Here is a 15,336-nt window from a genome sequence, read left to right on the forward strand (position 1 = left end):
TTTATTTTTGAGACGGAGAGAGACAGCATGAGCAGGGGAGGGGCAGAGAGAGAGGGAGACACAGAATCCGAAGCAGGCTCCAGGTTCTGAGCTGTCAGCACAGAGCCTGACACGGGGCTGGAACTCACGAACTGTGAGATCATGACCTGAGCCGAAGTCAGATGCTTAACCGACTGAGCTACCCAGCTGCCCCTACTCTAAGTTATTTTTAAGAAAATGCTGAAAAAAGAAAAATAAAAAGGGAAACAGCTATCCTTATATTTTGGTATTTTTAAGGTTGCAGCTCAGGTTCTGGAAAAATTTTGAATGTTTCTTTTAACATTTTCTTAAAGAAGGACAGACATAGCGAAAAACACACACATTGTAAAGTACATCTTTATGAATCTTCACAACTGAGAATAACTAGAGTCTGCATCAAGGAAGATGACAGTATCTTTGTCCTAGAAGCACCTCCTGTGTTGTCTTCTAGTCATAAACTTGCCCCGGACCATTTATCCTGTCTTCTAAAATAATACCTTAGTTTTGGTTGTATCTTTACTGTATGTTAACGTAAGTGCATATTATTTGCTTTTATTTTTTTCATTCCTCTTCCTCAACATGATATATGGAAAACCCACCCATACTATGCATAGATCTTCTTTTGTTATTGCTGTATAATAATTATTGTGTGAACATACTGCAACATATTTTTTCCTTTTTATTATTGATGGGCAATGATATAATTTCTAATTTGGGGTTACTTGAAATAGTGTTACTATGAACATAACTTTTTAATTTCTGCTGCCAGTTATATATGACCAGGCAAGCTGAGTGAGAGAAAAATACAAGTAAAGTTTTGGAAGATATGTCCAAACAATTTTCCAAAGTGGCTGTAAGGCAAACTTCTAAAGATAAAAGCAAATAATTAACTTTACTAATTATATTCCCATAGAGGTTGGTGAAAATAATGGAAAAGGTATGTTTTTGTAAGTGAAAAAAATTCTAGAAGAAAAATAGCAATTTTAAGAGTCAAAAAGGGTATGCTTGAAATTAAATGTGATGAGCAACTTAGTCAAACATAAATTTGCTGAATAAAGAGTTGAATACAAAATGACCCATTACCACATAGCATATGAGTTTACCCTCTAGCATGAGTTAGCTAACCCCCATCTAATGTCAAAAGTAACAAGCACAGAAAAAAATTACATCTAGGGCACATTGGACAAATGTGATTTTTTGGCAGGCATTCTTATAAATTTATATGCATACATCTGAAAACCCAAACACTACCAATAAATATCTGTATGCATAAAAGTGTGTTAAGTGTTAGACTTCACAACTGCAGACGATTAAGCCACCATTGTAACTTGCTCTGTGGTACTATCCAATTTCTGAAAAATGCATCATTATTTTGCCTATATATTTTGCATGATATTTGGCATATTACTCTCCTTGTACTGAGAATATGGTGTAATTTGTCCAAATCGACCAAATTAAAGCTGACTCCTCCCTCATCTCTGACAAACGTAAGTGTATCCTATGTACCGTTTCCCCTCCGCTTGAAATCATAAGCTCCTTTTGTAAAAATTGGCTACAGAAGTGCTAAAATGACAGTATTTGCTGAACAGTTTCCCAAAGAATACATTTCATTTGCTCTTCCTAGAAAGAGGCTAAACTTTTCAATACTGATTCATTTCAATAGAAGTTCCTTGGGAATGAGAGAATTTCTTTAATAACACTCTGGGTATTCACTAGATTGAAACATTGGTAAGAAACAGAGAATCCACATACAAACACTGTTATCTGAATATTAACTCATCTTGACAACTTTAATTTGCTATAGAGCCTTGAATTATTTGTTTTTAACAATGTCTGTGCCTTGGAATCACCTGGGAACTTTAAAAAATATATTCAGACCCAGGTCTTCATCAAGGCCCAATTAAATCTTAATCTATAGGGGGAACCCAGGCATCAGTATTTTTAAGCATTCCCTTGGTGATTCTAAGAAGCAGCCTGTTTTAAGAACAAGGGCAGGATGCCATCTGCCTTTTAAAAGTGCCAAAATATACTCTACAGTTAAAGCAGGGAATGTTCAAGTACTCTTTCAAGTTAAGATATACTTTCTTGTGTTTCTTCTTCTTTTTCTTTTTTTTCTTCTTTTTTTTTTTTTTACAAATTCCAACTTTAAAGCATTCCCTTGGCATATGAAGTCATTAGCATTTCCCATATCTCACAGAAATTGACTCTCTAATTTTATTCTTTTCTCCACAGATTCCTAATCTTAACTGTATGTTTCTGTCAACATACAGTATGTTGTTGACCTCAATAAACTAAATTATCCCTCTCTTAAAAGCATTTTAAACATAACAGACAAAAACTATACAATAATAGTAAAACCCCTCCAGAGCACTGGAAAAAAAAATGCTGAAGCACATTCTTCCTATAATTTTTTAAAGATTAATTTTGTTTTGAGAGAGAGAGTCTGTGGGTGCACCAGCAGGGGAGAGAGGCAGAGGTGGTGAGTGAGAGAGAGAGAGAGGGAGAGGGAGAGAGAATATGAATCTTAAGCAGGCTCCACACTGAGTGCGGAGCCCTATGTGGGACTCAATCACACGACCCTGGGACCATGACCTGAGCCAAGATTGAGTCATCTGCTCAACTGACTGAGCCACCAGGGGCACCTTCCTGTTAATATTTTATGGAGAATATATATATATATATATATATATATATATATATATATATATGAGAATATGGTGTCATTTGTCCAAATTGACTATATATATATATATATACACACACACACATATATACATTGCCATATATATATATATATATATATATATATATATATATACACTCTCTCTCTCTAGTCAGTGAATATTTTTCTCCATTCTCATATTTTAATTCTGGTAAATGCATATTTTGGTCAGAAACTTTAAAATGTGGTGATTAACATTCAAATATAAACCTCTATTAAGTTGCTATATCATTAAATGAAAATGTGAGATTATGGAGTTGGTAGGATTTGTTTTGGTTTTTATTTACTCTTTTGTTGCTTTTTCAGTTTAGTCTCAGAACAATAAACTGGACTTTGACACCTAAGTCTTCCTGGTCAGTAAAGATTATGGTATTGTTTTAGTACAACAGACTAAGAATACAACAAGGGCTATAAAAAGTACTTTCCGCTCATATCAGCTCAGATCCATATGAAATTTTCAAAAGAGAATCCTCCGTATTTCATAGTTGAGGTTTTTAGGATTTTGTTTAGATGTCACATCTGTTTAGTGCATTCTCTCACAAAGTACTGTCATAAGCAGGTTGGGGAATCTAGCAATGAAAAGACAAACTCGGTCTGTATTCTCAAGTTTCCTCAACTTATTTCCTAGCCACCTAACGCTCCTTTAGCTGGGTGCTGAATCATGTCCTCATGGCATCCCTCACTTACCCGTCTCATCAAATTCACTGCACAGTAAAGACCGATCTGTTTGTTTCTCTCTCCCGTTGACAATAACTGTGGTAGCTCAATTATTCACAGTTATGTGGGAGGCAGCATAGCATTGGGTGAAGAAACTGGCTTCTACAGTCAAACCACAAGCATTTGAATCCTGGCTTCATAATTTATCAGTTGTATGACCCAGCGAAATTATTTAACCTTGGTGTCCCTGCATTTCCTCTTCTGTAAAATGGAAATGATAAATTAATGCCTGTCTCATAAAGTTGGAGCACAGGATGCATAAAGTAATTTATATAAGGTAATAGCACAGTGCCTAAGATACACTAACTTCTCAAGAACTGTTACCCGTTATTATCTTCCTATTTTTAGCACGAAGTGTGTTAGGGAATATATGCACAACTGATGCTGGTTGCATGAATTTTCATTTGTATTGTATGTGTATTTGTATTGTGTTGTATTTGTATTGTCCTACAATACAATATAAGTACCATAACTACATTTTCAAATTTTAATTTTAAGGATAATTTTATAAAAATTATCTTGCTCTTCCTAGATGATTTTATTTCACATTAGAGAAACCATTATTATTGGGTTATTTCCAATGTTCCATGGAACACTTTGAGCAAGTGACTAAAATGATTTGAATAAGGCATAACATGCATCTTAGTAAGAAGAATACTGCCCAGCCTGTCAAGCTGTCATGTGCCAATCTTAATCATCGTAACTAAAGTATATTTTTACAAACATATTGGCTTTCTAGTGCATTAGGGCTATGATAGCAATTGTGTGTGAAGTAATATTCTAAATTGAAGAGCTAAAATAAAATTGGGTTGGTGAAGATCGCTAATATAACTTAGTCAAAGCCAATTCAACTAGAGCAAAGCACTAATGAACATTTTTAAAACAGACACATGACAAAATTTATAGATGTTATTTGGGATCATGAAATACATTAATAGCTGGTATAATGGAGATGAATATCAAAGTTGTCTCTACAATCCAAGACCAGAGTAAAACTGTAGGGATATGTCATTTGAAAATATGTATTTGGAAAATATGGATTCAAACTTAAGTGACCATCAACTTAATTTAGACTGTTATATGCACAGGATGTTATATAGGAACCTAATGGTAACCATAAACCAAAAACCCTGTAACAAATGCAGAAAAAATAAAGAGAAAGGAGTCCGGAGTAACATTAAAGATAGCCATCAAATCGCAAGGGAAAAGAGCAAGAGAAGAAGAAAGGAACAGAGAAGAACTACAGAAACAATGGTAAAACAAGTAACAAAATGATAATAAGTACATACCTATCAGTTATTACTCTAAATGTAAATGGGCTAAATGCTCTGATCAAAAGACATAGGGTGACTGGGTAAAAAAAAAATATGTATTCTGAAATTACTATGAAAGTAGCTATCACACTAAATCTCAACCAACTGTTAAAACAGTTTTATACTGTCCAGAGACTTCATGTTATATATATTTGTTTCTTACATTTAGTGAGATGTGTCAAAGTGCAAACTAATATGTATTTCCTATTACTGTTGGGAGTTTCACCTTGTCATAAAGTTACTAAGTAATTCTCTAAAAGAATCAACATAAGAAGGTATATGTGAACACCAGTTAAATAGATATATTAAATATTTCCTTAGCATCAGTGCTGAATTATCACTGCTTCAATCATGACCCATTCATTCATTCAAAAATAATACTAAGTGTCTACTATGTATCAGCAGCTATTGTAGGTGCTAGGGATACAGTTATGAATAATACTAAAATCAAAAATATTCCTGGTAGTCACAAAGATTACACCTAATGGAGTAGGGATAGAGCAGATTGATAAATTAATACAATATATTATCTGCCTAATGATGACAAATACTGTGCAAAAAACAACAGAAAAGGGGATAAGAAATACTGGAAGACTAACGGGTTGTCACAGAGAATGTAACATTTCAGTAAAGATCTGAGGAAAGTATGAAAAAGCCAAGTTATGAAAGTATCTGGGGAAATGCATTCCAGCAGAAGTTTCAAAAGTGCTGACGTCCTAATACAAGGATGGGTTTAACTGGTGAGCAGTTGTCCTACAAAGGGTGCATGACCATCACAGTCATCAGCATAATCATAAAATGCATACTGTAAAAGAATTATTTTTTTGCAATGCACCCATCAAAAAGGCTTAGGTAAGTATGAAAACATTAGTTGTTGCAAATTATATATTTCTATACCAATATTGCCTATCCCACTTCTATTAAATAAAACATGTAAGATGAGACTAGAATAGGATTTTACTTGCATAAAATGCTGAGATTATGTGCAGCAAAATGGTAATTTTGTGAAGAGACACATTCAACTACTACCTATTTACAGAAGAAACCATAGAGTTGTGCCCCGTAAAAGACAGTATGATTTTAGAACTTAAATCAAAAGTAAATTTCTTTCTATCAGCACATTCCCTTATTGCACTGAAATTCAACACTAGGGAATAACATGTGGGAAAGGCATATAAAACTGAGTTTGCATCTTTATAAAATGTAAATCAATCTTTTTTTTTTCCCAATGTGAAAATGCATACTTGTATCAGTGAGCTAGGTTTGAGATAATGACTTGTTTTCAACAAAACTGAGGCTGAAGTATCCATAAACAGAGGAAGACATAAAAAAGAAAAATGTCACTTTCAGGCAGTTGACATGACTGCACAATACCACAACATTATGTTTTTTAATGTTTGTTTGTTTGTTTATTTACTTACTTATTTATTTATTTATTTTGAGAGAAACAGAGTACGAGCAGGAGAGGGACAGAGAGGGAAGGAGAGAGAGAATCCCAGGTAGGCTCTGTGCTGTCAGCACAGAGCCCAATGTGAGGCTCTATCTCACAAACCCTAAGATCATGATCTGAGCTAAGATCAAGAGTCAGATGCTTAACCGATCAAGCCACCCAGGCAACCCACCATGTATATCTTTTAAAATATACATGTGCATATACATACCACATGCTTCTAAGAAAGATCATATTGATAGCTTTATAATAAGAGAATGTTCCTGAATTGTCCACAGCTTTGCTACAGTATGAGGGCTAAGACATCAATACAATATATATATTTCTCTATAAGACCTTCTTCCTACTTCCTAGGATGATGGCTTTCTATTTTGTATTGCTCTGTTTGTGATATTGTTTTATAGTGTTTTACCACAAGCTACAATTAATACATTAACCTTTGTGAAACAAGGCAAAGAATTAATAAGTAAATGAATGAGAAAAATTTATCCTTCTCCACTCAAAATCTACAAGATTCTCAGCACAGCAAGCAATCTGTTAACATTTGTTGGATAAGTGAATTGTGCATACTCACGGGCAAGGGGAGGAAAACCTATTTTACTTCTGTGTCTCAATTCACAAACTCCTTTGAAAAATTGTGTGTATGGCAAGAGTGATACTGTGTAACTTTAAGGTCTGGATCTTAAGAGTTGCATGGTTTTTCTCAACACCTAGTGGAAGGTTCCTCCTTGGGATCTAGCCATTATTCTCCAAGGAACCCCAAGGAGGGTTGAGAGGAAGCCAATCTGGAGGACAAATGAAGTCCTTGCCCCAAAACTCCAGTTGATGTCTCCTAATTCGGTGACACCACAGTCAGGCATTTAAGGGAGGTCATTTTGAACCTTGTAGGTGCCCCATCTAACAATGAAAGAGAATTCCCAATGAACCAACAACATTATGAGGAATAATACATTGGTTCTTTTACTAACTATGGAGTTTGTGTCTGTTTTTGTTTCACACCAATTAGATAACTGAAACAACACATGGGTGGTCCCTCTGCAGTGGATACCCTGCTGTTTTCCGGAATAGTCCTGACACTGAAGTTTCCAGAAGATTTATTTTTATTTTTTTACTTAAAAAATTTTTTTTAATGTTTATTTACTTTTGAGAGAAAGGGCAGACAGAGCGTGAGTGGGGGAGAGGCAGAGAGAGGGACAGAGAGACAGAATTTGAAGCTGGCTCCAGGCTCCGAGCTGTCAGCACAGAGCCCGATGCGGGGCTCAAACCCACAAACCGTGAGATCATGACCTGAGCCGAAGTCGGACACTTAACTGACTGAGCCACCCAGGTGCCCCAAATGAAGTTTCCAGGAGATTTAGTCCATAATGTCCTACATCTGCACAAGCAAAGCTGACTGTCGAACAATTACATCTTCCTCATGAAAATGACACATGTAATAATCAGAGATATTTATTTCTATCATGAAGTAAACATACTTTCTAATTTGAATGAAACTTCCCAGATACACAAAAAGCTGATATTATGAGGACAGCTTTTTGGCAAATGTCACACATAAAAGAAGACAACAGCTATTGGGATTTATTATCGTTAATGTTCATAGCATTTTGGGAGAATGTCATTTTAGAATTGACTGGAATTTTCTCATTAGTATTTTTACACTAAAAAATAATGTCTTAAGGCCAAGTAGTTCGTGAGGGGAGAAAAAGACGAATCTATATGATAAATTCAGTCCTTTTCAGGTACACATGATTTTGCTCTGCTTTCAAATATACAATTTGAGAAATACATCAAATAAACTATCTGAAAACATTAATAATGCAATCAGCAACTATATTTAGTACATTCTCTAAGTAGGTTTTAAGACACAAAAGCTCTTAAGTTCTTCAGAAGGGAAAAAACATTTTAAAACTTAATTTAATGAAAACATTATAAGAACTGAGAGGCAGCCCTGAAAAGTACTTATGAGGACTCTTTTGCTCAAGACAGAGCAATGTTCAGATATTATGTTCGGACAACTAAAAAATATAGATAAGGTGGACATGACCTTGTGACAATTTTTTGCCCTTCTCTATGGAAATATCTGACACTGATCTGCAGCCAAAATGTATGCTTTCCATGCATGAGCCCTAAGCATAAGACGGCCATTTCATAGTGACAATAGGTAATCCTTAAATATTTTTAAATATTAAAAATATATTATTTGAAACAACGTAATTATAATATTCCTTTAAATAATCTCCACCACTGTTAAGGACTTAATATAAGACCAGATTAAGAGTTAAAACCAAATGATTACATAAGAGAATGCAGGTGAAGGCAGATGATAAATCATAACACACTTTAAAAACATACATTCAGAAATCCTAGAGTATATGATCAGCAAGCATGTCTACTCATCCTTAAGTCCCAGTCATAGTGTGGACTCAACATATATTATTATTTTGCATAAAGTTATTTTTTAGAAAATGTCGGTTTACTGAAAAAAAATTAGAAAATTAAAGTTTTCCTAAACTGAATGAACAGTTTATATAAGATTTGGCAATTTTAGAGGGAATAGTGAAGCAATCAGAAATTAACTTAATCAATCTATGGTGTGCCTGGGTGACTCAGTTGGTTAAGCATCCAACTTCAGCTCCGGTCATGATCTCACCATTTGTGAGTTCGAGCCCTGAGTCTGGCCCTGTCTTGACAGCTCAAGGCCTTGAGCCTGCTTTGGATTCTGTGTCTTCCTCTCTCTCAGCCCCTCCCCTGCTCGTGCTCTCTCTCTCTCTCAAAAATAAACATAAAAAAAATAAAATAAAATAATTATAAATTAACTTAATATATCTAAATCTTTAAATTAAAATGCAAACCAAGCAGTTCTTGGTACATTTAATGTTTGCTATAAACTGAACTATGGCATGCGGCCTCCCTCTCTTCATCCCTCATCCCTTCATCCCTTTTTCTCCCCCCACCTCCTCACTGTCTGGGTCTGTCTTTCTTTCAGAAAAGGTAAATCAAGGGTACTAGCCAAATTCAGGATTATAACTGTTTTATCAGAAATAATGAAAATAGAATAATGCATCCAGACTGATTGCCTTGGCAAGAAAAAATCCATGTGAATTATCATAAGAAGAAAATAGCAATAATATGCCTTAATAGTAATTCATTTGCCAATATCCTTATTACTATCATCATCATCATCATTACTATCCTTCAATTAGATACAAAAGACTCATTTTCAACTTACGTTAACTTCAAAAACTGACAGTAAAATTTTTAGTACTTAATTATTATCCAATCCTACTCAAAATAAAATTACAAATGTGTAAAATGTTTTCACAAAATATATGTCAGGAATTATAAAGCAAAATACTCCTCTTTTTATATTATAAACTTACCTATCAGTAATATTATCCCAGGGCAAAAGCAGTGATGGTCAGTATGACAAGGAAGATGAAGTACAGTTCATTTCATTGAGGGGAAAATGTGCCATTCAGTGTTGGAAGGAAGGAAAGGAGAAAGGGAAGGAGGGAAAGAGGGAGGAAGAAAGGGCCAGTAAGAAAGACAGAAAAGAGACAGAAGGTGAGAGAGAGAGGGAGAGGAAAGAGAGAGAGGAATATATGTTAATACACTATTATATTAATATATATTATACATAATAAGTTTTTTACAAAAAGTAATCTATAATTCCCTTTCATTTTATTGGCTTTTAATATATATACAAGATATGATAAATAATTTTGATAGAAGAATATGAAATATATTCTTCACTATCACTATTATTATTATTATTGTTATTATTTGTTGCTCATGTGAAATGATAACCATTTCATAGGTATTTAATAATCCTAATTAATAAATGTTTCTACAACTGCCCATTATAGCTCTATGAATAAAAGAATAGTAAGTTTCTAGATATGCTACAAAGTCATTCAGAAACATTATCAATAAATACAAATTTTGAATCAGAGACATATGTTAGGTTAAACCTTAAAAAATATATAACTGATATTTAGAAAGTAGTTACAGGAATACAAAGGAAAAACATATGAAGTTTAACATTAATTTATTTGTAGGAAATAAATCACTAACACCAAACTAGTAAACATAGGCTATGCACAACATGGTCTTCCTCTAAGTTTTTTTTTTTTAATTTTTTTAACATTTATTTATTTTTGGGACAGAGAGAGACAGAGCATGAACGGGGGAGGGGCAGAGAGAGAGGGAGACACAGAATCAGAAGCAGGCTCTAAGCTCTGAGCCATCAGCCCAGAGCCCAACATGGGGCTCGAACTCACGGACTGCGAGATCGTGACCTGAGCTGAAGTCGGAGGCTCAACCGACTGAGCCACCCAGGCGCCCCTCTAAGTTTCTAATAAAGTTAAAGATGATTTCTAAAAAAATAAAAACAAAAATGAAAAAAAAGTTGAAAAAAAGTTGTTTGGGAGGTAACTGTCATATACAGCTCCTATCAAATACCTATTCTGTCACTTCCTCTTCTCCCTCTGTCTCCCTCCTTTTCTCCCTCTCCCTCTCTCTGTCCCTTTCTGTCAATGTGGTTGGCACTGTCTTATGAAAACACATTAAAGTTATGCCAATAAAATAACTAGAAATATTCTAAGTAAGCAGGCATTGACAATATGGCTTAGGCATTTCTATTTAGATGCAATTTTTGGTTGTAATAGAGAATGATGTTGAGAAGATTTTAATTTATAAGGCTTGTTATGGTTTCCTTGTTTGGTTTTCTTTCTTATCATTACATCAACAAACAGCTCTATAATCCTGAACAATAAATAACGAGTACAACAACCGTCTTGTACCGTTAAATATTGATTCTATAAAGAAAAATATGCCACATAATATACCTGCTTTAACAAAACCATGGTTTATTACAATTTCATGAATGTATAAGAGCTGGAAAAAAGTATATATTTTCATTTGGAAAAAATTTATCACCAAAGCCATAAATATATAAATAAATTCATTTAATAAAATTTATTTAATAAAATTTCAAACATCCTTCATAGATAGTGAAATTCTGAAAAATACATTTTAAAATATTTTTCCAATTTTTAATATATTTTACATAAAAGCTGTTTTTTTAAGGTTTATTTACTTTTGACACACAGAAAGCATGCAGGCACAGGTGCATGAGTGGGCAAGGGGCAGAGAGATGGAAAATCCCAAGCAGGCTCCCTGCTGTCAGCACAGAATCCAAGGCTGGACTTAATCCCAGTAACCCTGAGATCATGACCTGAGCTGAAATCAAGAGTCAGATGCTTAGCCGACTGAGCCACCCAGGTGCTCCCATAAAAGCTATGTTATGTTTTCTTCCTCTAAATAAGTTTACTTCTATTTTGATTGTTTTAATTTCCTCTTGTTAAAAACAAGACAACAGGCCAAAAGGGAGTCATTTATGCTAAGCCCCACATGACCAAATCAAGACTGAATTCCAGATTTAGCTCTCCCAGAAATGGATTCTTAAACCAGTCAGTCTATCAGGAATCGCCTGATCAGAGCTAGTTAGGTAATCTGCCTGATAGACACCTCCATCCCCTAAAGGAAATCATCCTTGAAAAACCAACCTGCTTTTCTCCCTTGTAGACCTTCCTTGTTCCCACTTCCTTTTGCCTATAAAAGTCTTTCCTGTTCCCCAGCACTTTCTATCTGCTAGACTGGACGCTGCCCAATTCAAATAAGTTTTTGCTCAGATAAACTCTTAAAATTTTTAATATACCTCAGTTTATCTTTTTATAATCCTGGTGTCAGAAGGGGGAACTGAAGGCACCTAGGAGCAATGAGTGACAAGACATAGGTGACTGTGAATCCCACAAGCTCACTGCTTTCTCGTTGCCTCTTCAGGCTGTGGGTAAGGCCCTCTCACATCTGGCTCTCAGTTTTCGCATTATGTGCTCTCAGACTTTATTTGAGAGAATTTGTTTTTCCAGACTGGGTCCAGAAATCAATTGGCATCACACTGGGTCTGACTTAGAAATTGGACTGGGTTCAATATGAAGCCACTGGGGAATAAAATTTTGTTTTAAGGCTGAACAAGCAGGTTAACCTCACCAAAGATAATCTCGAATTACAGTGGCCGCAGTGGAGAACTTTTAACCCAGATAACTTTGTCCATTTATGAGATGCCAAGAGAAAAAGGGGTCTCAGCCATGTACTCACCATAAAGGGTAGAATAAAAATTATTCTTCCTCCTCTACAATTTCTGGTGACCAGGATGAGATCCACTGGGACACCACATTCATTCCACAGCCTATAGCTTGGATTCTGGAAAAACTAGCAGAAGCTGGCAAAGGGTGAGAATTGTTGCCAAAGCCAGTTTTCCCAGATCTCTACCTGTAGTTCCTGCTCAAGAGATGAAGGTAACATTTCATATTGTCCTTTTCTTCCCAAATTCAGACTGGCAGGCAACAGTTTGGCTTAAAAATCTGACTCCTTCTGGGGTGCCAGGGTTGTTCAGTTGTTTAAACTTTGGACACTTGGTTTCAGCTCAGGTCATGATCTCATGGTCTGTGAGTTCATGCTCCACTTCGGGCTATGTGCTGACAGTGTAAAGCCTGCTGGGGATTCTCTCTCTCTTCCTCTCTCTGCTCCTCCCCTGTCCGCATGCACTCTCTCTCTCCAAATAAATAAATAAACTTAAAAAAAAAAAAAAACCAAAACCAAAAAAATGACTCCTTTCAATGGAGGGGGAGGGTTCTTCATTTGACTTATTTGTCTGTGATTGGTTTGGGTTTTGAGAATCATGGCTCCAAAGTGCACCCCAGACATTGGGATTATCCTGCTTATAAGAACCATAGTAGTTTCCATGGTATTCTGTATTCTCTCAAAACTTTTAAATACAGTTGTTTTGACTGTCACAGCCCCCTCACCACGAAGCAAATGACGTCCCTATGACTAGAATTCAGGGAAAGAAACTAAGAGAACGAACGGGCAGGTCAAGACTGTGAACCCAACATCATGACCTAAGAAACCCACACAGAGATCCAGCAAAAACTGTGAGAACTCTGAAGCATTACATGGGAGTAGCACTACTACCTTACTTTTTTTTTTTTTTATCACATCTCCCAGTGTAGGCTGAGAGGCTGATCAAAAAGGAGAGCTGTCAAAATTAAGGCAACAAACCCAACAGGAGTCACTTTTTGGCAAAGCCCCATGTCACCAAACTAAGACTTAATTACAGTTTATTGTAGTTTCAGCTTTCCCAGAAGTAGAATCTTAAACCAGTCAGTCAGGACTTATCTTTAGTTCCCCCAAAGATAAGGAACCTGTTTTTTTTGCCTGTGAAAGTCTCTCATTTTGTACAGCTCTTAGGAGCTCCTTTTATCTGCTAGATTGGATGCTGCCAAATCAAATTGATTTTTGTTCGAAAACACTCTTAAAAACGTCAGTGTGCTTCAGTTTATCTTTTAATACTATGTTACATTCTCAAAATGTATCATGCCCCTTTACATTTTCATAAAAAATTCTAAATTCAATATGTTTCTAAAAACCAGATTGATATTAGCCATGATATTATTAGAAAACCAAATCAGCAAATGGATGAGAAGGACAGATGGTTAATAATGAAATTCAATTATGATTATCCATCACCATTAGAAGGATATCTCAATTATATAGAGATTTTTGAAATGACACTCCCATTTCTCAATATTTATGGTAATAGAACTTTCTGTGAATTATTCTGATGATAACTTTTAGTCAAATAAACTGGAAATGGCACTGAAGCCATCAATATACTTATGAAGTATGATTTATTTAATCTAAAGTCTCAAGTCAAATGACTCAGAAAGGGTAACAGAGTAATACAAATAGTTCATTCATTTCGTCAAAATCAAAATATTCACAGGTGTTATCTCTTGACTGAGAAAACTGGGTTTTTCAGGATTTCACAGCGACCTCCATGCTCTTTTTTTTTTTTTTTTTTTTTTTGAATACTATGTATTGCCTAAACATACTTCACGTTTCTGGAATTTAAGGGAAAGTTAATTTTTAGATATTTCTGTTTTTAACCAAAGTTTCTACAGAGAATTAGTCTTCTAAAAGATAAGGGAAAAAAGTTAAAGTTAGTTGTTTTGACTGTTAGGTGGTAATGTTGGGCTCTTTTATTCTAGGAATCAAACAAAAAAATAATTACCAAAGCATATGTCCACATGTCACTAATAGACACTGACATTCAATTTTATTTCACGATCCCCTTCTTTCTATGACCTTCCTTCTCTAAGTGCCCTGTTATTACTCTTAGCTAAAATGCTCACTCATCCATTATTATTATTTTTCTCTTAGTCCAAACAACTAAGCCTTTAGCAGGTTCCACATGTCCTTCTCACTACTTCCAAAGCAAATCTTACATTTCTCCACTTCTTGTCATTTTTACCGCCACCTCTCTGGCTTTTCAAGACCGCCATCTTTCCACCTGCCCCCCCAGACTACTGCATTTGCATCTTAACCTGCCTTCCAGTTTGTATTTTTGCTCTTCTCCCATATATTCCCCTTCTGTTATTTATTACTCATCTTCTGAAAATATAAACCAAAGTTTGTTATTCTTCTGTGTTACGGAATCCAATGGCTTTCCACTTTGAAAAATGAAAAAAGAAATCAAAAGAAAAGGAACCTAAATTCTTACTATGATGTGAAAGGACCTATTTAATTTTTCTATAAAACAGTTCACTATTAGGGCGCCTGGGTGGATCACTCGGTTAAGTGCCGGACTCTTGATTTCAGTTCAGGTCATGATCTCACGGTTCATGAGCTGAGCTCTGCATTGACAGTGCAGAGTCTGCTTGGGGTTATCTCCCTCCTTCTCTCTCTGACCCTCCCCACTCACGCTGTGTGTATATATGTCTCTCAAACTAAATAAATTAGTTAATTAAAAAGCAAAACAAAACAAAAAGCAAAGAAAACATTTCACTGTGTTCCATAAAAAAATTTCCTTTACATTCCATATTAGATCCTTTCTTGATTTAGAGCACTGTTATATATGGATTCCCACTCCCCTAGCATGCTCTTAACTCAGATTTTGGTATGACTAGTTCAGATCACTCTTATTTTTTAGGCTTCAGCTAGCTTTTCCCTGCCCCCCCCCATTTAAAGATGGCCCTCCTCTCTCACATTATTGT

At 35.3% G+C, this 15,336-nt stretch overlaps 1 protein-coding gene across 2 annotated transcripts in view; it reads right to left on the reverse strand.

Moving 5' to 3' along the window:
• NCAM2 (neural cell adhesion molecule 2) overlaps positions 1-15,336 on the reverse strand; it is a 517,977-nt gene that overhangs the window by 330,880 nt on the left and 171,761 nt on the right. The window lies entirely within an intron of this gene.

Source organism: Acinonyx jubatus, chromosome C2 (genome assembly GCF_027475565.1).
Source record: "Acinonyx jubatus isolate Ajub_Pintada_27869175 chromosome C2, VMU_Ajub_asm_v1.0, whole genome shotgun sequence".
NCBI lineage: Eukaryota > Metazoa > Chordata > Mammalia > Carnivora > Felidae > Acinonyx > Acinonyx jubatus.